We start from the raw sequence: 21,853 nt of genomic DNA, 5'->3' as shown, positions 1-21,853 counted from the left end.
GACTAAAGAACTCCAACCGCTGGACATCGGCATCAACCGGGCGTTCAAAGTAAAGTTGCGAGCGGCATGGGAACAATGAATGATCGATGGCAAACACAACTTTACAAAGAGTGAGAGGCAGAATTTGCGAATGGATTGTGGCTGCTTGGACGAACGTGTCTGCTTGCACTGTTGTTCGAGTTTTTGGCAAAGCCGGCATCATTTCTGTGGAGCCACATGGCAATGAGAGTGACTGACAACGAGAGGGAACACGGCGTTTTTGATGGATTACCGGTACTTGCACAATTGTTCAATTCTGATACAGAGGATGAGGACTTTGATGGATTTCTGGGTGATGATTGATCGAAAAACGTGAGTACATTGTACGATGGCTAAATAAAATACAACGGAACTCCGTTTTGCTTCGTTGCCTTTTTAAAAACGTGTTTTTAGCTTGTATCTGTATGTCTTGGCATGCTACCGTATGCTACAAGCTAACGTGTTTTTAGCGTGCGCGCATGCATGCCGTATGTTTAAGCTGCCGTATGTTTTACCACTTTAAAATCGCGCCCAATAATACAGTGCGTTTTGTCTATGTGTAAAATACAGAAATAGCACCCATTAATGAGACTGCGCCCAACCATACGGTGCGTCGAATGGTCGTGAAAATACGGTAAATCCAGTGTGGCTCCAAACACCAAATCGGTCCGTGGCAAGCAATAGGCATTCCCAGCAGTACAATTTGCAGCGTTTCTCAGGGGCTGTGAGCCACGGGTACCGTTCATAATTGCTCGTCTGAAAATGACAGACAAACCCTTTTCCTTGCTGGGACAGGCTAGCTAGCGCAGGAGTTGGGCGACATCTTCGCACAATATCCAGCTTTTCGCGGAAGGTCCGTCTTGAAAATTGTGTGGAAAGTAGTTCTGCAACCAGGCCAGTCTCGACGTAAGCCCTTCTCGCTGGCCCCGGTGCACAGACTCGTGATCTAATTGGCTATTGCAACCTGACTGTGCCCATTCATTTACAGCGCACAGCGGCCTGCTCTGTTTAATCTGAAGGCCCGAGCAAGTTTAATTTACTTGGCAACACATCCATCCATCATCTACCGCTGATGGTCGCGGGGGCAACAGCTTTAGCAGGGAAGCCCAGACTTCCCTCTCCCTAGCTACTTCTTCCAGCTCTCCCCGGGGGATCCCGAGACGTTCCCAGGCCAGCTGGGTGACATATTCTCTCCAGCGTGTCCTGGGTCTTCCTCGGGGTCTCCTCCCTGTGGGACATGCCCGGAACACCTCACCAGGGAGGCGCTCAGGGGGCAACCGAATCAGATGCCCAAGCCACCTCATCTGGCTCCTCTCGATGTGGAGGAGAAGCGGCTCGACTCTGAGCCCCTCCCGGATGACCGAGCTTCTCACCTTATCTCTAAGGGAGAGCCCGGACACCCTGCGGAGAAAACTCATTTCGGCCGCTTGTAACCGGGATCTCGTTCTTTCGGTCACGACCCATAGCTCGTGACCATAGATGAGGGTCGGAACGTAGATCGACCGGTAAATTGAGAGCTTCGCCCTTTGGCTCAGCTCCTTCTTCACCACGACAGACCGATACAACGTCCGCATCACAGCAGACGCTGCACCGATCCGCCTGTCGATTGCTCGCTCCCTCCTGCCCTCACTCGTGAACAAGACCCCAAGATACTTAAACTCCTCCACTTAGGGAAAGATCTCCTCCCCAACCCGGAGAGGGCACTCCACCCTTTTCCGACTGAGGACCATGGTTTCAGATTTGGAGGTGCTGATCTTCATCCCAACCGCTTCACACTCGGCTGCGAAACGCTCCAGTGAGAGTTGGAGAGACCCGTTTGAAGGAGCCAACAGCACCACATCATCTGCAAAAAGCAGGGATGCAATACTGAGGCCCCCAAAACGGATCCCCTCAACGCTTCGGCTGCGCCTAGAAATTCTGTCCATAAAGGTTATGAACAGAATCGGCGACAAAGGGCAGCCTTGGTGGTGTCCTACCCCCACTGGAAACGATTCCGACTTACTGCCGGCAATGCGAACCAAACTCTGACATCGGTGGTATAGTGACCGAACAGCCCGTATCAGGGGGTTCGGTACCCCATACCCACGAAGCACCCCCCACAGAACTCCCCGAGGGACACGGTCAAACGCCTTCTCCAAGTCCACAAAACACATGTAGACTGGTTGGGCGAATTCCCACATACTCTCGAGGACCCTGCTAAGGGTGTAGAGCTGGTCCACTGTTCCACGGCCGGGACGAAAACCACACTGCTCCTCCTCAATCTGAGGCTCGACTTCCTGACGGACCCTCCTCTCCAGCACCCCTGAATAGACCTTACCAGGGAGGCTGAGGAGTGTGATCCCTCTGTAGTTGGAACACACCCTCCGGTCCCCCTTTTTAAAAAGAGGGACTACCACCCCGGTCTGCCAATCCAGAGGCACTCTCCCTGTTGACCACGCGATGTTGCAGAGGCGTGTCAACCAGGACAGCCCCACAACATCCAGAGCCTTGAGGAACTCCGGGCGGATCTCATCCACCCCCGGGGCCTTGCCACCGAGGAGCTTTTTAACCACATTGGTGACTTCAACCACAGAGATAGGAGAGCCCACCTCAGAGTCCCCAGGCTCTGCTTCCTCCAAGGAAGGTGTGTTGGTGGAGTTGAGGAGGTCTTCGAAGTACTCTGCCCACCGATTCACAACGTCCCGAGTCGAAGTCAGCAGCGCCCCATCCCCACTGTACACAGTGTTAGTGGTGCACTGCTTCCCCCTCCTGAGACGTCGGATGGTGGACCAGAATTTCCTCGAAGCCGTCCGGAAGTCGGCGTCCATGGCCTCACCGAACTCTTCCCACGCTCTGGTTTTTGCCTCGGCGACCACCGAAGCTGCCTTCCGCTTGGCCAGTCGATACCCGTCAGCTGCCTCTGGGGTCCCACAGGTCATAAAGGCTCGATAGGACTCCTTCTTCAGCTTGACGGCATCCCTTACTGCTGGTGTCCACCAGCGAGTACGGGGGTTGCCGCCACGACAGGCACCAACCACCTTACGGCCACAACTCAGATTGGCCGCCTCAACAATAGAGGCACGGAACATGGTCCACTCGGGCTCAATGTCCCCCGCCTCCCCCGGAACATGGGAAAAGCTCTGTCGGAGGTGGGAGTTGAAACTCCTTCTGACAGGGGATTCCGCCAGACGCTCCCAACAAACCCTCACAATACGTTTGGGTCTGCCAGGACGGACCGGCATCTTCCCCCACCATCGGAGCCTACTCACCACCAGGTGGTGATCAGTTGACAGCTCCGCCCCTCTCTTCACCCGAGTGTCCAGAACATGCGGCCGCAAATCCGATGATACAACTACAAAGTCGATCATCGAACTGTGGCCTAGGGTGTCCTGGTGCCAAGTGCACATATGGACACCCTTATGTTTGAACAAGGTGTTCGTTATGGACAATCCGTGGCGAGCACAGAAGTCCAATAACAAAACACCACTCGAGTTCTGATCGGGGGGGCCGTTCCTCCCAATCACGCCCCTCCAGGTCTCACTGTCATTGCCCACGTGAGCATTGAAGTCCCCCAGCAGAACAAGGGAGTCCCCAGCAGGAGTACTCTCCAGCACACCCTCCAAGGACTCCAAAAAGGGTGGGTATGCTGAGCTGCTGTTTGGTGCATATGCACAAACAACAGTCAGGACCCGTCCGCCCGCCCGAAGGCGGAGGGAGGCAACCCTCTCGTCTACCGGTGTGAACCCCAATGTACAGGCACTGAGCCGGGGGGCAATGAGTATGCCCACACCTGCTCTGCGCCTCTCACCTTGAGCAACTCCAGAGTGGAAGAGAGTCCAACCCCTCTCGAGAGAACTGGTACCAGAACCCAGGCTGTGTGTGGAGGCAAGTCCGACTATATCCAGTCGGAAATTCTCTGCCTCACACACCAGCTCGGGCTCCTTCCCTGCCAGAGAGGTGACATTCCATGTCCCAAGAGCTAGCTTCTGCAGCCGAGGATCGGACCGCCAGGGTCCCCGCCTTTGGCTGCCGCCCAGCTCACATTGCACCCGACCACTTTGGCCCCTCTCATGGGTGGTGAGCCCATGGGAAGGGGGACCCACGTTGCCTCTTCGGGCTGTGCCCTGCCGGGCCCCATGGGTGTAGGGCCGGCCACCAGGCGCTTGCCAACGAGCCCCACCTCCAGGCCTGGCTCCAGAGGGGGGCCCCGGTGACCCGTGTCCGGGCAAGGGAAACCTTGGTCCATATATTTTTGTCATCATAAGGGGTCTTTGAGCCGTGCTTTGTCTGGCCCCTCACCTAGAACCTGTTTGCCATGGGTGACCCTGCCAGGGGCATAAAGCCCCAGACAACTTAGCTCCTAGGATCATTGGGACACACAAACCCCTCCACCACGGTAAGGTGACGACTCACGGAGGGGACTTGGCAACACAAGCTAGCTGAAATATGATTGGTTAAAAACTCTACCATAATAAATACGTTATTCATCGAGTGGCTTTCAATGTTATTTAAAATAACATTGAACGCCACTCGACTAAGTGGAAATAATATGACCTAAAGAATAATTTTGTTGACATATTTATGAAAATAAAATAACATGAATTAAATTTATGTAGGGCGGCCCGGTAGTCCAGTGGTTAGCACGTCGACTTCACAGTGCAGAGGCACCAGGTTCAATTCCAGCTCCGGCATCCCTGTGTGGAGTTTCCATGTTCTCCCCGGGCCTGTGTGGGTTTTCTCCGGGTCCTCCGGTTTCCTCCCACATTCCAAAAACATGCGTGGCAGGCTGATTGAACACTCTGAATTGTCCCTAGGTGTGAGTGTGAGCGCGCATTGTTGTTTGTCTCTGTGTGCCCTGCGATTGGCTGGCAACCAAATCCGGGTGTCCCCCGCCTACTGCCCGAAGGAAACTGGGATGGGCTCCAGCTCCCCCCGCGACCCTAGTGAGGATAAAGCGGTTCGGAAGGTGAATGAAGAATAAATGTATGTTATTGTATGAATGTTTAGGCCAGCAGAGAAGGCCTTGCTGGCCCTGAGGGTCCGCCACTTCAGCAATAACATATCGAGACCACCGTGTGTGTCATGATTCGGTTTAGGGACCAACAGGTGGCACTGTAGGGCTCCCCCGGCAGCTGCACACCTGTTGGTCATAACTAATTAGGGCTTTAAAAGGACTCCCAGCCCGAACACTCAGTGTCGGTCATTGTGTTGCTTCTTGCTACTGTCATGTGTGTTGCTGTTGCTTCTTGCTACTGTCATGTGTGTTGCTGTTTGATCTTAGTTTCTGTCATGTTTAGTTCGTTGTTATGTTTTAGCTTTAGTCATAGTTTTTGTTTGATACTTTGGACTTTGTTTGTTTTGGATTTAGTTTTCTTTGTTTTAAATACAATTCTTCAAATCTACCCTGCTCCTCCCTCCTGCCTGCTTTTTGGGGTCCACCACCACCTCGCAACGTGACAGAATGACCCGATCACCTGGACCCCGCAGGTACTAAGGACTGTTCCCTATTCCACCATGTGCCTGGCGGAGCGCGTCTGCGGCCGACACCCCTTTCAGGCAGCGCTGGTGATGCGGCTGTCCTGTTTTCGTCTCGTCAAGCCGCGTCTACGGTGGGCCGAGCCCCGTCCGCGTCTACGTTGAGCCGAGGCTCGTCACGTGTCTGTTGGAGCAGAGTCACATTCACGTCGACGACGAGCCGTGCCACGTCCACGCCCACGTCCGGCCGAGCCCCTGTTCACATCCAGCTGTTCCATGTCCCCCGTTACGTCGAGCTCTGTCCACGTCAGGCCACGCCCAGCCAAAAGGATTGCCGTTGCTTTTGTTCCTGTTCCCTGGCGAGGTGAAGGTCACTGTCACTCATCGTTCATGTATTTCGGCGAGGCGAAGGTCGCCGTTGCGTGTGTTCTTATTCTGCGGCGAGGCAAGGGTTGCCGTCGCTTTTAGTTCCTGTTCCCCGTCGAGGCAACCCTTTTGGACAACTTTGGGACGTCTGGGATCCGTCCCTTGAGGGAGGGGTACTGTCATGATTCGGTTTAGGGACCAACAGGTGGCACTGTAGGGCTCCCCCGGCAGCTGCACACCTGTTGGTCATAACTAATTAGGGCTTTAAAAGGACTCCCAGCCCGAACACTCGGTGTCGGGTCATTGTTGCTTCTTGCTACTGTCATGTGTGTTACTGTTTGATCTTAGTTTCTGTCATGTTTAGTTCATTGTTATGTTTTAGCTTTAGTCATGGTTTGTTGTTTGATACTTTGGACTTTGTGTGTTTGGGATTTAGTTTTCTTTGTTTTAATACAATTCTTCAAATACACCCTGCTCCTCCCTCCTGCCTGCTTTTTGGGGTCCACCACCACCTCGCAACGTGACAGTGTGAACACGAGAAACCAAGACCAAATACCGATGGAAACAATAAAATTTCAAATAAACCAGTTGTGAAGATAAATGCACGCCGAAATCAAGAATATATATATTTTTTTGTCTTAAAAAAGCAAGTTTAAATGTAAAACTTCATGAAAATGCTGTCATTTTGCAGTCAGCAACGAACTCCTCCTTCGCCTCAAATACTGTAAAAAAACGATCGAGTATCTGGTCACTAGTGATGGGTCCATGAGGCCTCATGAGGCGTGTCGACACAATGACACACTGTCGCTAACCACTGCCACCTGCTGGACCTTCAAAATCCCTGCAGCCAACCCACTTGACAGACTGAACAAACTGATTTGATGATGACGTGTATACAATGCACTACCTCACTCTACCCACAATAGCCACAAGCGCCATTGTTTGTTGTTTATGCTGTTTATATTGTCTATACTGTTCAGATTACATGTGTTTTTTATACAGGGTAGCTGCTATCTTTTCTTAGCTGTGTGTGTTTAATGCACAGCATGTTTGCATGTATGCGCTGAGGATTGAGAGGAAGAAATTTCATTTATGCTGCATGTCATACATAAAGCATATTTGACAATAAAGATGATATTGACCCTTGACAATATTCACATCCATGCATTCATATTGTATCATTCAATGTGTTTCAATGTGAAAATCATGTGAATGAGGATGCTTGTGGGCTTTGTCTTCACAATTTTTGATTTAGAAAAATAAGATGCTCCAGTGTTTTAAATTTCAGTCTGTTGTGTTTAATGCATGCTATTTCCCCTGTTGTGGAGAACACAAACACACAATGGAATAAGACATGTCACATGACATATTTTTTCTGATAATCAGTGTGTTTTCCGTATTGCCCAAACATATATTTTTATTCGAGCGAGGGTGAGGTCTGGCTTGTTTCGGCAATCGGCATCGTGTCGCCAGACGCACTTCCTTAGGATACACTGTGCGGGCTTTTGCTGCGTCAACGCCCCCTGCACTGAGTCGACGCCCCCTGGACTAAGTGGCGCAGCTTGGACTGTGCCAAGCAGCCGATGCAGTCTAAACTGCGCCGGTGCAGTTCACGTGTCAATCACGTGACGTAATGAAGCAGCACATGCACCGACACGTGGTTTGCTCTGTGAGCCCGGCGCATGCGTCAACGCATCGGTGTCGCTGGACCCATCACTACTGGTCACGACTAACCGAGGAGATTCAGTTGTAAGCTCAGGTGTTCGTTGTTTTTTTAATGGATGGCTCTAATTTACGAACGGCAAAAGGATAGGTGGAATCCTTTGAATGCAGTTTTATTGAAAGAGGAAAAATATTAAACAATATAATGCAATTTTTGTAATCTTTACATGAAATAGTATGATGCTCAAACACAAAATGATAATTAAGAATATAACATAAGCTGACAGTCAAGGATTTGTAAACCGAGTGTACGGGTTTCAAAACCAGCCTTACTCTCTTGTCGAAAAATTCACCTCACGTGGGCTTTTTCATCTTATCTTGTGACATTTGACGGGGTTTTATTTTGTTTCCGGAAGACAAAGAAAACAATGTATTTTTTTTTTAAAGTAGAAAACAAGCCGTAATTTCACCTTTCTTTTAATTTGGAAACACCAACATTGAAATACAGCTTGATATTCGATATTTTTGACTGGAACGAAGAAGAAAAAGTCTAAAAACAGGTTGATACACATTTTTTAACGAAAATAGAATTTGGCACAAGACACAAATGGAAATAAAGTTTTCTTTTTCGATTCCCGGAAGTTGTCACCGACAGCATTCCTCCTACTGACCAGGAGAGGGAAACAACGTTATCACCTGAAGACGATATCGTGACCTGTTCTGTCATGATCCATTTCTATCCTGAATTCCACACACGAGCTACAGGTGTCGAAAATTCTCTTACAGAAATAAAGAATAATGAAACAAACAAACAAAAACAAGAAAAGTAGTCCAAAAAATGAATGAAAATCAGAAATTGCTGTTGAATTCTGGTTTAAATAATAATCATACCTTGACCACGACGACTACTAGTCATAATAACAAATATTCTCAGCATTCCCGCTTGGGCGACAAAATAAACTTGGGTCACAAATACTCCACAACCAAAATAAAACAAAAAAAACAACACTTTCCTTGTTTCTTGCTCACAATAGGTGATCACTAATTTACAAATACTGTACAACGGCTGATGGATGTGTGACATCAGTGATGTCTTCACAGAAATAAAATCACAGGAGCTGACCAAGGTTGCGGTGACAGCAGTTTATTCCCATTATGCTGACAGCAAAATGGGGATGAGTGTCATCGACGAGAGCAAATGGCATTCTTTCGATTGAAAGATGGTACAGCGTAAACATGAACCATTTCCACAAGGAACTGAAAAAAATTAGAACAAAACATGTCAAACATTCATTCGACTAATTAAGAGCACCGAATTAACTCAACACACACAAAATAACTACTTGAGGCTTGCTACATCCATCCTTCCATTTTCCGATCCGCTTATCCTCACAAGAGTGACCCGCCATGACTCTTGAAGAGTAATGGGGGGTGCTGGAGCCTATGCCAGCCATCTTTGGGCAATCGGTGGGGTACACCCTGAACTGGGTGACAGACAATCTCATGTCAGACAGCACACCTGCAGCTAGGCACAATTTTAGAGTGTTCAATCAGCCTGCCATGCATGTTTTTGGAATGCGATTCAAGTGATGAGCTCATCAGCAAGCTCTGTCGAGGGGAGGCTGAAACAACTGAATCAGGTGTGTTGGAGTAGGGAGGCACCTAAAACAGGCAGGATGTGGCTCTTGAGGAACCGGATCTACGAATCTACCCCTGCCTCAGACCTGGTCTTCTTGGTGGTTTTCATTCTGTCTGGGTGAACTCGTCGTTGCCTTACCGCCAAGATATTATCTTCCAACATTATTTTAAATCCAAACCGCTGGCGGTTTGCAAGCTTTTATTTTGAAGGTGGTCAACGGGGCTCGCTGTCGGCAGATTTCCGTCATGCAGAGTATTAACAATTGGTGGCTTGACAGCAGTACGGAACTGGGGCGCGTTGAGGGACAGACAACCCTTGACGAAATTCTCCTGAATTTGTCTTCAACGTGCTCAAACCTCCACTCGGGGCGTCCACAATCATCTCGCTGCACTAAAACATCTTTCGTTGAAGCTTCGTGTCCGATTCAAGTCGTCTCGGTGGACGTTTCTCGGCCTACTTTAGCTTCGGTTAGCTTGCTAGCCGCTAACAAAGAGCCGCTCGTGCTCAACACATCGGTGCACGGAGATGGTAAGCGTAAAAAGTTGTTGCAATTTTCGCACCACGTGCACAAGAAGGACATCAGAATACGAGGAGGAACTTTGTAAAGAAAAAGAGGACCACAAGGGACAACGTCAACTACTGGACGCCATTCGCAGGATGCAGCCAAGAATTGTTCTTCACAGATTAGGTTGGGTCACGCTGTTCGTCTCACTTGTTTCGTACTCTTTCTGAACAGCCTTCGTATGCTTTCTTGTCCGCAGTGTGTCTGTGTGTGTGTGTGTGTGTGTGTGTGTGTGTGTGTGTGTGTGTGTGTGTGTGTGTGTGTGTGTGTGCGCGCGCGCGGGAGGAAGGGTATGATGTGGCTCTTTGCAGTAACACAGTAAAAAAAAAAGGCTCTTCGTCTCTGACTGGTTGGCCACCCCTGATGTATACAGTGCAGAGGTGATTGCTCTAAGACTGCAAGGGAAGCTCAGCTTCCCCTAAAATGTCAAAAAGTTAGTGATCAAATATATGTGTGTACGTACAATTGTGTGGACATGCGCAAAACCGCGCACAACTTTTGTTCGGAATCAGCTTCTTATTACTGGTTACGATGCGACTCTCTTCTCATTCGTTCCCGCAGCTTCACTGTGCTTGAAAGTGTGTGGACGCTGAGTGTCTCCAGCGTGGACGCTGGGTGTCGAGAGTTCAGTGTAGGGTGTCCCAATGCATTGAAACAAGACGAGTCATTGGATGAATGCTGGTTTTGTCCCGCCCGTTGGACGCTCCGTGTCTCTGGGAGTCTATGGACAGTGGGCGGAAGCTCAGCTTTTCTGCATGATGATTGGATGATCTGTCTGAGGCTGAATCTCTTTTTGACTGACAGCGAACTGAGCTAATCACCGATCTTATGGTGAAGGCATCCTTTTCAATTTTTTTGAAAAGGAACAGAGAGTAGAAGTCACGTACAAATGAACGGACACATTTTATGATGTCGGCCGAAATTGAGCTTCCCCTCCTTGACAGAGCAGCATCCGCCACTGATACAATGAATCCAAAGACCAAAGATTTGCAAAGGCAAATTTGGCAAGCTGTCCAGAGACGAGGTGCAGATACTATTCACATTGGTCAGTCCCTTAGACAATCAGGATGCAGAACACAATTCACTGTTTAAAAAAAAAGCATTTAAAAACTCCCCCCAAAAATCCGTGAAACAGCGAAGCCGCGGAAGGTGAACCACATTCAAGCGAGGGATTACTGTACCTGTGTACGGAAAAACGTCTTTTGGCCATTAATGTAAAAGCCGCGCCAAAGGGTTGTTCTTGGCTAGCGTTGTTCAGCACAGTTGTCAATCAAGGACTCCTTTTGATTTACCAGCCAGTTGCCCGCAACACAATTTTGAATGACTGACTCACCATTCCAGAAGGACCGCCCCAGGCGAAGATGCCGACAACAGATAAACTACCTGCGTGATCATGCTAAAAGTACTTCGTATTTTATACCGGAATTCCACGCAAACTTGTGCTAGCTATAGCTTCAGCATGCTTGCAAACACAAAAGAGTGAAAAACAGTCACGGGCAATGTCAGAATACACGAAAACGTTCTTGCTCCATGCGTTTCAGGAAATCTGGTCCACAGCGATTTTGTCAAAAGCTCAGCAACTCCGGTGTGAGTGCCATTACAGGGGTGTTCACACGGCAAGATTTGGTCCGGTAGAGCGTTCACACGTGCAAATTAGCTCCGGCATAGCCCCGGAAAACATCTTACACCGGAGCAAATTTGATCCACCTCAGGGAGGTGGTTTAAAAATTTGCTCTAGAGCAAATGCTCGTGAAGAGTTGATTACGTACGGCGAGAATGCGTTGCTTTCGTGCTCTGTCGGACTTCCGTCATGTGTTTGTTTAATAAAGACACAAGACTTGGCTGGTAACGGCAGCAAGCACCTCTTGGGTTATACCATCTCAACTAGAACGGGGGATGTGGGGGGAATAGTCCCCAAACGTCATCTTTCCTTTTGTAGGAGACTGGACTCTCTCGGGGTGTTTTGTGTAGTTTGTTCCTTTGTTGTGTGTTCACAACCCCCCGCCCCCCATAGAATTTATTTTGTGATTTCCTCTCTTGATTTTCTGTTTGGCGCTTTACATGTTTGCTTTTCTGAGTGTCATTGAAGTCATCGTTGATTTACGTTTTCGGGGGCGGTCACTCTCGAGCAGAAGGCACGGAGACCGAGAAGGAGAAGGACGTGCCTGTGCAGTAGTCGCTTGAGTTGTGTATACATTTTAAAAAGAACCAACACGACAGCTCATTTGTTTTCTGTCGTTTTGCTCCGCTGCAGAAACTGCCGTGTGAACGCAAGTGGAGCTGCACCGGCGCTGTGCCGGTGCTGACACGCTCAGCGGCTTTGTACGTGTGAACCCTCCACAAAATTTGCTCCGGTGTAAACTATATCGCAAGAAAATACATCGGTGCAGCGCCGGAGCAAATGTGTGCCGTGTGAACACCCCTTATGTTCGGAAGCACCTCTGCGTAATGCGGTCAGGCCAGCCTCCAGTCGCAAAATTGAGGTCCAGCCAGCCGCCACAGCGATTGTTAATACTTTGCATTCTGCATTACGGTAATGTGGGGCCGTCGAGCAGCGTTGGCCACATTCAAAATAAAAGCCTTCCAACTGATGCATGCACATCAGTGGTTTGGATTTACTATAATGTAACAAAATAATTTCTCTGCGGTCAAGCAACGATGAGTTAACACAGACAAGAAAACCGTTATTTGTCTCACACACACACAATGGAGAAATTTAGTGCACAATTCAAAAAACGTATTCTTATATATTGAAATTTTATGTAGATGTTTTTTCTCTTTTTAATTAATGTCTTTTATGTCTTGAATTTGTAAAAAAAAAACGTTTTATTTTTCACCAATGAAGGGTTCGGTGAATGTGCATATGAACTGGTTGGGTTCTGTACCTCTAACATCGTTAAGAACCAAAGGGAAAATCAAATCTTTATGACCCAGTATGCGTTAGACCTGGTCTGGTGGCGCGATCACTAAAATTCATTTTTTAAATAATTTTTTTGAAATCAGGCAAAAAGGTCAATACGTCATTTCAGAAGCCTTTTATTTCGAAATGGAAAATCAGATCTTGATGACAGTAGTCTGGTTGGATACCTGGGGTGGCCCAGTGTGCCTTCGACTTGATCTGGTTGCGGGATAACCAAAATGTAAACATTTTTTAATTTGTTTTATTTTTTATAAATCAGGTGAAAATTTTGTCATTGATGTTAAGTTAACATTGACCTTTTTTTCCATCTAAACTTCAGAACGCTTCTCTGTGCTCTTCTGAGAGTTTTCATACTCCCTGGGTGAACTAATGGTTGTCTGACAGCTAAGAAATTATTTTGTTGCATTATTTTAAATCCAAACCACTGACGTGCATGCATTTGTTGGAGAGCTTTGATTTTGAAGGTGGCCAACGCCGCTCGCTGGAAACAGATAACCGTAATGCTCAGGATTAAAAATAGCTGTGGCGGCTGTCTTAACTTCAACTTTGCGATTGCAGGCTGGTCTGACCGCAGTGCTTAACTAAGCCGGCTTGCCGCTAACATAGAGGCGCTTGTGCTCAACACATCGCTCCACAGAGATCGTAAGCGTTTTTCTAATTTTCGTGTGAAAATGTGCGCAAGAAGGACAGCAGAGTACGAGGAAGACCTTTGTGGAACAAAAGAGGGCCGTGTGTGTCAACGTGCGCTCTTATTCTTTTTTCCTTTCGGCTTTTCCCTTCAGGGGTTGTGGTGTCTGTTTTATGGATAACTATATAACCTAATATATCGTAACGTAACAAGTAGAGGACAGGCATATGGTTGTCAGGGAAAGCAATGAACATTTGTTTGTTTGTTTGTTTATTGAACATAAAACATATATACAGTAATAATTTGACAGAAAATAAGGTAGATAAAAAAAGTAAAAAGAAAGAAATCAATCTTCATTCAACACAGTTATTATGTTCAAGGGAGTAGGAAGAAGTAAAAAACGTATCTAGTCCTACCCCGTTATGTGATTGTATCTAATAAATCATTTTTATATCAATCAGAAAAGAAAAAAGTAAGAAGAAAGAAGTCTCCATTAAGGCTCATACTTTACCCTTAACCGTGATATTTTTACAACTTTTGGTTTGTATCGGGATTATATACTTCCACACCCTGACACTCTTGTGTCAATTTTCTCTTGTATTCATAATGGATATTTATATACCTTTCTCTATTTATCAACTTAGTTCTGATTTATCATTATATTTAATGTTTTGAATTTATCATTTTAACTCTGATTGATGTAGGTTGTTTGTACTATTTTTTTGAATTTGTTTTTGAACTCGGCAAGCGATTTACTCATTTTCAGGTCCGTTTCGAGATTATTCCACAGATTAACACCTTTGATAGATACACTTCTTTGCCTGATTTTTGTTCTTGTTTTGAGTTTTTTGAATAAGTTGGTACCTCTTAAATCATAGCTGCTTTCTCGAATTTCGAAAAACTTCTGAATGTTTTGGCAGAGCAGGTTATTGTGTGCTTTGTACATTAATTGGGCGATTTTAAAGTCAACCAGGTCATAAAATTTCATCGTATTTAATTTGATAAATAGTGGATTTGTGGGTTCCGTATATTTTGATCTATTAATAATTCGAATTGCTTTTTTTTGTAGGTTGAGAATAGGGAGTGTGTTTGTTTTGCAGGCATTTCCCCATATTTCCACACAGTAGGTCATATATGGTAATAATAATGAAGTGTATAATGTGTACAAAGATCTCTTATTTAGCACTTCCTTGGTTTTGTAGAGGATCCCTACGGTTTTGGCTATTTTTCTTTTTACGTTATCGATATGTGGCTTCCAACATAGTTTTGAGTCTATTACTAATCCGAGAAACTTGGTTTCATACGCTCTTTCTATCTCAATTGAGTTTACCATAATTTTAGCTTGGTGTTTGATTGGTCTTGTGCCAAAAACAATTAACTTCGATTTTTTCAGGTTAAGTGACAATTTATTTCTGTCGAACCAGTTTTTTAATTTGTTTAATTCGTTTTCTACGGTTGTCAGGAGCTGTTTCAGATTTATTCCAGAACAGTAGAAAGTTGTATCATCAGCAAATAGGACACATTTAAATTGTTTTGAGACCTTGCAGATGTCATTTATATATAAGATGAATAGTTTTGGACCAAGCACTGACCCCTGAGGAACTCCGTGAGTGATTTTCAGTTGATTCGTTTTTTTATTGTTGAGTTGCACGTACTGATATCTGTTTTCTAAATAACTTTTTATCCATTTATAAGCTACACCTCTAATGCCATATCTTTCTAGTTTTTTCAATAATATACTGTGATCTATTGTGTCAAAAGCTTTTTTTAGATCTAGGAAAACCCCAACAGTAAATTCTTTGTTGTCTATATTAGTGGCTATTGCTTCCACAAACTCCATAACTGCCATTGAGGTGGTCCGTTTTTCCCTGAAGCCATATTGATTCTCACTTAACAGCGCATGCTTTTGTATAAAGCTATCAAGTCTACGAGAAAATAGTTTTTCTAATATTTTTGAAAATTGTGGTAGTAGTGATATTGGTCTATAATTTGTAAACCGATGTCTTTCTCCACTTTTATAGATTGGAATAACTTTAGCAATTTTCATTTTTGATGGAAAGATACCAGCTTTGAATGACAGGTTGCATATGTGCGTGAAAGGTCGCACTACATATTCTATAATCTGCTTTATTATTGTCATATCAATATTAAAGCAATCAGTTGACTTTTTATTTTTAAAAGTTTTTATAATATTTGATACTTCTTCTTGTTTTACAGCAGTAAGGAACATCGTGGAGGAGTTTTTTTTCTACATATCTATCTATTTCAAACAAGTTTGTTGGATCAGGAATTTGTTTTGCTAGGTTACTGCCGATGTTGACAAAATACTCATTAAATTCAGTTGCTATTTCTGCAGTTTTTTCCAAAATAGTATTTTTGCCTTTGATTATGCTCGGCAATAGTCACCTTGGAACAGGAAGGAGCAAAATACATACACGAAATGACTGCTGTCTGTTTCGCTTAGATGAGCAAAAATGTCAATAATTAGACAAGCAAAATGCTTGTGCGGGGCGAAGTACATACACATGATGACTGCTGTCTGCTTTGCAATAAATATCATCAGGTCCCCAAACCTTCGGGGATGCAGTTAAATCTACACTCACATGCAATCACACAACGGCCCAGTAGAGGCCTCTATTATATTTTAACAACAAAGCCCATTGTGATACCATCATAAATCAGAACCAAGATATGAAGCCGCTTATAGATACCATTAAAATCTAGCTGACAAAGAATGTCACAGCCAATCAGGATTATACAACGCATCATGATACCACTAGAATTGATAAAGAGTGAAGGGCGTTCTTTGGTATCAGCCAATGAAATGGAAGGTGTTGGCCCCACCAAGCTCTATAAAACCTGTGTCTTGTCTCTGGAGAATTCAGAGCTCTGATGTGCACATCTATCCCTCTCCGGGTTTTGATTGAATAAAACTCGCTTGTGACCAGCCTGCAACTTGGACTCTTGACTAAGTTTGTACTTAGTTTTTGATCAACTCCAGCCTCAAACTCAGAGAAACATCTGGTGCGTCCCCTGGTCTGCGGCTCAATGAAGAAACTTCAGTGTCGGCCCTCCTACCCTCTGCTGACCCCCGGGAGAAGGCGAGACGCCTCCGCGTGCCCCTTATCTCCGGGAGGAGGCGTGGGTCGGGAAGGGGCCGACACTCCAGGGTCGCCAATCATTGCCTCCATCTAACCCTGTTTTGTGCATCCTCTTCTCTCACACCAGCTACCTTCATGTCCTCTTTCACAACATCCATAAACCTCCTCCTTGGTCTTCCTCTCAGCCTCCTGCCTGGCAGTTCAAGACTCGGCATCCATATCCCAATATATTCACCCTCTCTCCTCTGGACATGTCCAAACCATCTCAGTCTGGCCTCTTTGACTTTCTCTCCAAAACCTCTCACATGAGTTGTCCCTTTGATGTACTCATTCCTGATCCTGTCCAACCTGGTCACTCCCAAAGAGAACCTCAACATCTCTCTGCTCTCCAGCTCTTCCTCCTGTCTTTTCTTCAGTGGCACTGTCTCCAGTCCAAACAGCATGGCTGGTCTCACCACAGTTTGATACACCCTTCCTCTCATCTTAGCTGAAACTCTTCTATCGCATATCACACCTGAAAAAAACTCCACCTCTCCAGTTTCTGCTCCACCTGTTCCATCACCATCGCGAATAAGAAGTGGCTCAGGGCTGACCCCTGGTGAAGTTCCAACTCCACCTTGAATTCCTCTGTCACACCGGAAGCACAAGCACACCTCACCACTGTCTTACAGTCATCATGTCCTCCACCTCTCTAACGTACTTCTCCGTCACCTCAGACTTCCTCATACAATCCCACAGTTCTTCGCTGGGCACCCTGTCATATGCTTTCTCGAGATCTACAAACACACAATGCAGTTCCCTCTGTACTTCTCTATCAACATCCTGAAAGCGAATACTGCCTCTGTTGTACTTTTTCTTTTTTTTTTTTGGCATGAAACCATACTCCTGTCACAAATGCTCACTTCTGCTCTCAGTCTACCTTTAACTACTCTTTCCCATAGTTTCATTGTATGACTCATCAACTTTATTCCTCTGTCGTTACTACAACTCTGCACATCTCCCTTGTTCTTAAAAATGGGCACCAGCACACTTCACCATTCCTCAGGCATCTCGCCGTCTAAGATCTTGTTGAACAGCCCAGTCAGGAACACCACTGCCACCACTCCTAGACACTTCCATACCTCCATTGGTAAATCATCAGGCCAGATTGCCTTTCCACTCTTCATCCTCTTCAATGCCGTCCTCACTTCATCCTTGCTAATCTTTGCTACTTCCTGGTCCACAACAGATACCTCTTTTACTCTTTGTTCTTTCTCATTTTCCTCATACATCAACTCTTCAAAGTACTCTTTCCATCTTCCCATCACACTACTGGCACCTATCAATACATTTCCATCTCTATCCTAAATCATCCTAACCTGCTGCACGTCCTTACCATCTGTCTCTGTCTCGCCAACCTGTAAAGATCAGTCTCTCCCTCCTTGCTGTCCAGCCTGGCATACAAGTCATCGTAGGGCTCTTGTTTGGCCTTCGCCACCTCCACTTTCACCATGCGCTGCATCTCCCTGTACTCATGTCTCCTCTCTTCAGTCCTTTCAGTGTCCCACTTGTTAGCTAACCTCTTTCTCTGTATACATTCCTGCACCTCCTCATTCCAACAGCAAGTTTTCCAGATGATACACCAAGTACTTTCCTACTTGTCTCCCTGATCACATGTGCAGTCATCTGGAAGCACCTACTGACCACCCAGTGCTCATCTCAATTCATTCCTAAAAGCCATGCGACACTCTTCCTTTTTCAGCCTTCCACCATTTAGTCCTCTGCTCTGCTTTTGCTCTCTTCATCTTCCTCAACGCAAGAGTCAGCCTACACACCACCAACCTCTGCTGTCTGGCTACACTCTCACCTACCCCACTACTTTGCAGTCTCCGATTTCCTTTAGATTGCACCGTCTACACAAAATGTAGTAGACCTGTGTACTCCTGCCTCCACTCTTATTGGTCACCCTATGTTCCTGCCTCTTCTGAAAGAAAGCATTCACAATAGCCATTTCTATCCTCTTCGCAAAGTCCACCACCATCTGTCCTTCTGCGTTCCTCGTCTGGAGTCCAAACCCTCCCATCACCTCCTCATCATCTCTGTTTCCTGCGCCAACATGTCCGTTGAAGTCTGCACCAATCACAATTATTTCACTTCTTGCGATGTTCTACATCAATTCGTCAAGGTCCAACCAAAATTTCACCTTCTCCTCCAACTCACATCATACCTGTGGGACATACCCACGAACAGCATTGAACATCACACCTTCAATTTCTAGCTTCAGACTCATCACTCTATCCGACACGCTCTTTACTTCTCGGACATTTCTCATAAACTCCTCCTTCAAGAGAACCCCAACTCCATTTCTCTTCCTGTCTACACCTTGATAGAACAATTTGAACCCTGAGCCTAAGCTTCTAGCCTTGCTACCTTTCCACCTGGTCTCCTGGACACACAATATGTGTACCTTCCTCCTTTGCATCATGTCAACCAACCCTCTTCCTTTTCCTGTCATAGTTCTAACATTCAAAATCCCTACTCTCAATTCTATACTCTTGGAGTTCCACTTCTCTCTTTTCCTACGGACACACCTTCCTCCTGTCCTTCTTCGACCAATAGTAGTCCATTTTCCACCAGCACCCTGTAGATCAACAATGCCGATGTTAACCCGGGCCTCGACCGATCCGGTATGATGCACACACATGTGTGTGTGTGTCACAAGGTGTTTTTTTACACACACACACACACACATATATAGCTGTCCATCATGTCTAATGATGACGCTTGCTCCAAGGGAGGGGAGGATGGGTAAGGTGAGGGTGGGGCGGCGGGGGGGGGGGGGGGGGGTGTCAGCGACTCTGCCGCTGGTGCCACTTCTCGTGGGCATAGAGACCGATCCTTGAGCCGCAGACTCGACCACAGATGGAGCAAGGGAAACCGGATACCAGGGGGATACCAGCTGCCCGCTGGTGTCGTTGAGTGCGTCTCTCGGTTTGTCTGACTTAGTTAGTTTGGTGTATTTGAGAGACTGCAGTGGCACAAGTGATTTGCCAGGTTGGTCTGTTGAGTGCAAGTGTTTCAAACTGCGTGGGGTTGATGTTGGCTCGCTCTAGGAGGTCCATGCTGTAATCCTTGAGGCGCCACTTTTGCCCCCCAGCAGAATGCTTTGGACCTCTCAGTTGGCTCTAGAGGACCTGGCGGGGCAGGCGGTTGTCGGGCATGCGAATGGTGTGTCCGATCCACCGAAGATGTTTCTTCGCCACGGCCGCTTTCATGCAGATGGAATTGGTGCTTTTCAGGATGTCTATATGGGGAACTCGATCTTCCCAGGACAGGCCAAGGATCTTTTGCAGGCAGTGGATGTGGAAGCCTTCCAGGGTAGTAATGTGCTGGCGGTGTGGGGTCCATGACTCTGACCCGTAGAGCAGAGTGGAGAGACATACTGCATTGTACACGGCAATCTTGGTACAGATCTTCAGGTTTCGGTTTTCGAAGACCCTGCTGCGCAGGCGACCAAAGGATGATGATGCTTTATTGATACGGGTGTGGACTTCAGTGTCAAGGGAGCAGTTTGAGGACAAAGTGGAGCCAAGGTTGGTGAAATGGTCCACTACGTTTAGTGAAGTGCCATGAATGTGAGAGCTGGGGGATGTGGAAGTTGGGGTAGCGAGTTGGAACATGACCTCAGTTTTTTTAAGGTTGATCTGAAGACCAAAGGATTTGTACAGACTGGAAATGGTGTCCAGGGTGTGCTGCATAGAGTTTGAGCTGTGAGCTAGTATAATGCAGTCATCAGCATACTGATGCTCATAGATCTGACCGATTTTTGTCTTTGTGTGAGCCTGGAGCCGTCTGATGTTGAAGAGGGTTCCGTCAAGGACATATGGACACCGTCATCATGTCCCATGCCATGGTGGAAGAGGCACGTGATGGCAGAGAGGAGGATGTTAAAAAGCACTGGAGCCAAGATACAGCCCTGCTTCACCCCAACGTTCACCTTGAAGAGCTCATGCAGCTGCATGGAGGATGCAGAGAAACTTGGGTGGCACCCCAAGTTTGGAGAGGTGTTTCCAGAGCAACTCACGGTTGATGGTGTCAAAGGCTTAGCTGAGATCGATGAAAACTATGTACAGGTCCTTGTGATGCTCTCTGCTTTTCTCCATTAGCTGTCTTAAAACAAAGATTATGTCAATGGTGGATCTAGTCTTCCAGTAGCTACACTGAGGTCACCTTTCTGCTTATAAATAACGATGTTAGCATCCTTCCAATCCTGCGAGACGGTCCCATGTTCCCAGATGTTTTGAATCAGGAGGTGCAGTCGGCGCGTGAGTAGATGACCTCCGTGTTTGAAAACCTCTGCGGGGATGCCATCGAGTCCAGCGCTTTTGTTTTTCTTGAGGCCCGCAATGGCTTGCTGGGTTTCAGTATAAGATGGTGGGGTGTCGAGGCTCATGATTGTTGGCAGGTCTGGAAGATTGTCCAGAATGTGCGGGTTGACAGGGTTGGTGTGGTTGAGAAGATTTTCAAAGTGGTTTGCCCAACGGGCAAGGATCTCATGGTGGTCCTTGAGGAGTGCAGAGCCGATCGGACTGGAGCAATTGCCCGCTTCTTGGGACCATACAGTGCTTTGATGGCATTGTAGAAGCCCTGGGTGTTGTTACAGTCTGCCAGGTTTTGGATCTCATTTGCCTTCTGCACCCATCAGGGGTCCTTCATGATACGGAGTGCTCGCTGGGTCACTGTTCGAACTGAAGTAAAGGTGGCTTTACAGGTGAGAGATGTAGGGCAGGACAGTAGAGCTTTATGGGCCTCATCCTTTGCTTTCAGAAGTGTAATTATCTCGGTTAAGTTGCAGTCAAACCAATCCTGGTGGCGTCTCCTTGACTGGCCTAGCACCTCCAAGGCTGTACTCTGGATAGCCTGGTGCAGAGCTGGCCAGTCACCTGATTCCTCCAGGATCTTGCCAAGGTTTTCAGCAAGGAGTCGCCGAGGGTTGGCTTTGGTGGTGGGGTTGTTCAATGCTGCACAGTTGAGCCTTTTGTTGGGAGCTGTCATTGCATGATGGGGTCGAATGCTCATGAGCAGTTTGGATCTGAGCATGAGGTGGTCAGTCCAACACTCAGCTCCGCGCATGACACGGGTGATGAGGACATCACGTATGTGCTTTTGACGGACAATCACATAGTCCAGGAGATGCCAGTGTTTGGAGCGGGGTTGCTGTCAGGTGGTTTTAAACCTGTTCTTCATTTGGAAAATGGTGTTAGTGATGACCAACTGATGTTCTGCACAGAGGGAGAGGAGCCGAAGGCCGTTGTTGTTCATTTTCCCACTCCAGCCTGGCCACTAACTTTACTCCATACCAGTTGTTCCGTGCCCACCCTAAGCACTGAAATCTCCCATGACGATGAGCTTTTCCGTCGCCGGTGCTTTTTGCAGGATGGTGTCCAGAGCTCTGTAGAAATCCTCCTTAACCCTCCTGTTGTCCTCGGGTCAAAATGACCCATCACTGTGTTAAAAACGCCCC

At 46.8% G+C, this 21,853-nt stretch overlaps 2 pseudogenes; one reads left to right on the top strand and one right to left on the bottom strand.

Annotated features, from left to right (window-relative positions):
- Positions 1-9,410: 9,410 nt before the first annotated feature.
- LOC147190296 (uncharacterized) overlaps positions 9,411-21,853 on the top strand; it is a 110,538-nt pseudogene continuing 98,095 nt past the window's right edge.
- LOC147190303 (uncharacterized) lies at positions 17,382-18,619 on the bottom strand (annotated as a pseudogene).

Source organism: Hippocampus guttulatus, chromosome 19 (genome assembly GCF_054856545.1).
Source record: "Hippocampus guttulatus isolate MCC_2025c chromosome 19, RoL_Hgut_1.0, whole genome shotgun sequence".
Taxonomy (NCBI): Eukaryota; Metazoa; Chordata; class Actinopteri; order Syngnathiformes; family Syngnathidae; genus Hippocampus; species Hippocampus guttulatus.
The sequence above is the reverse complement of the archived record's forward strand: the minus strand, read 5'-3'. Positions and strand labels throughout refer to the sequence as shown.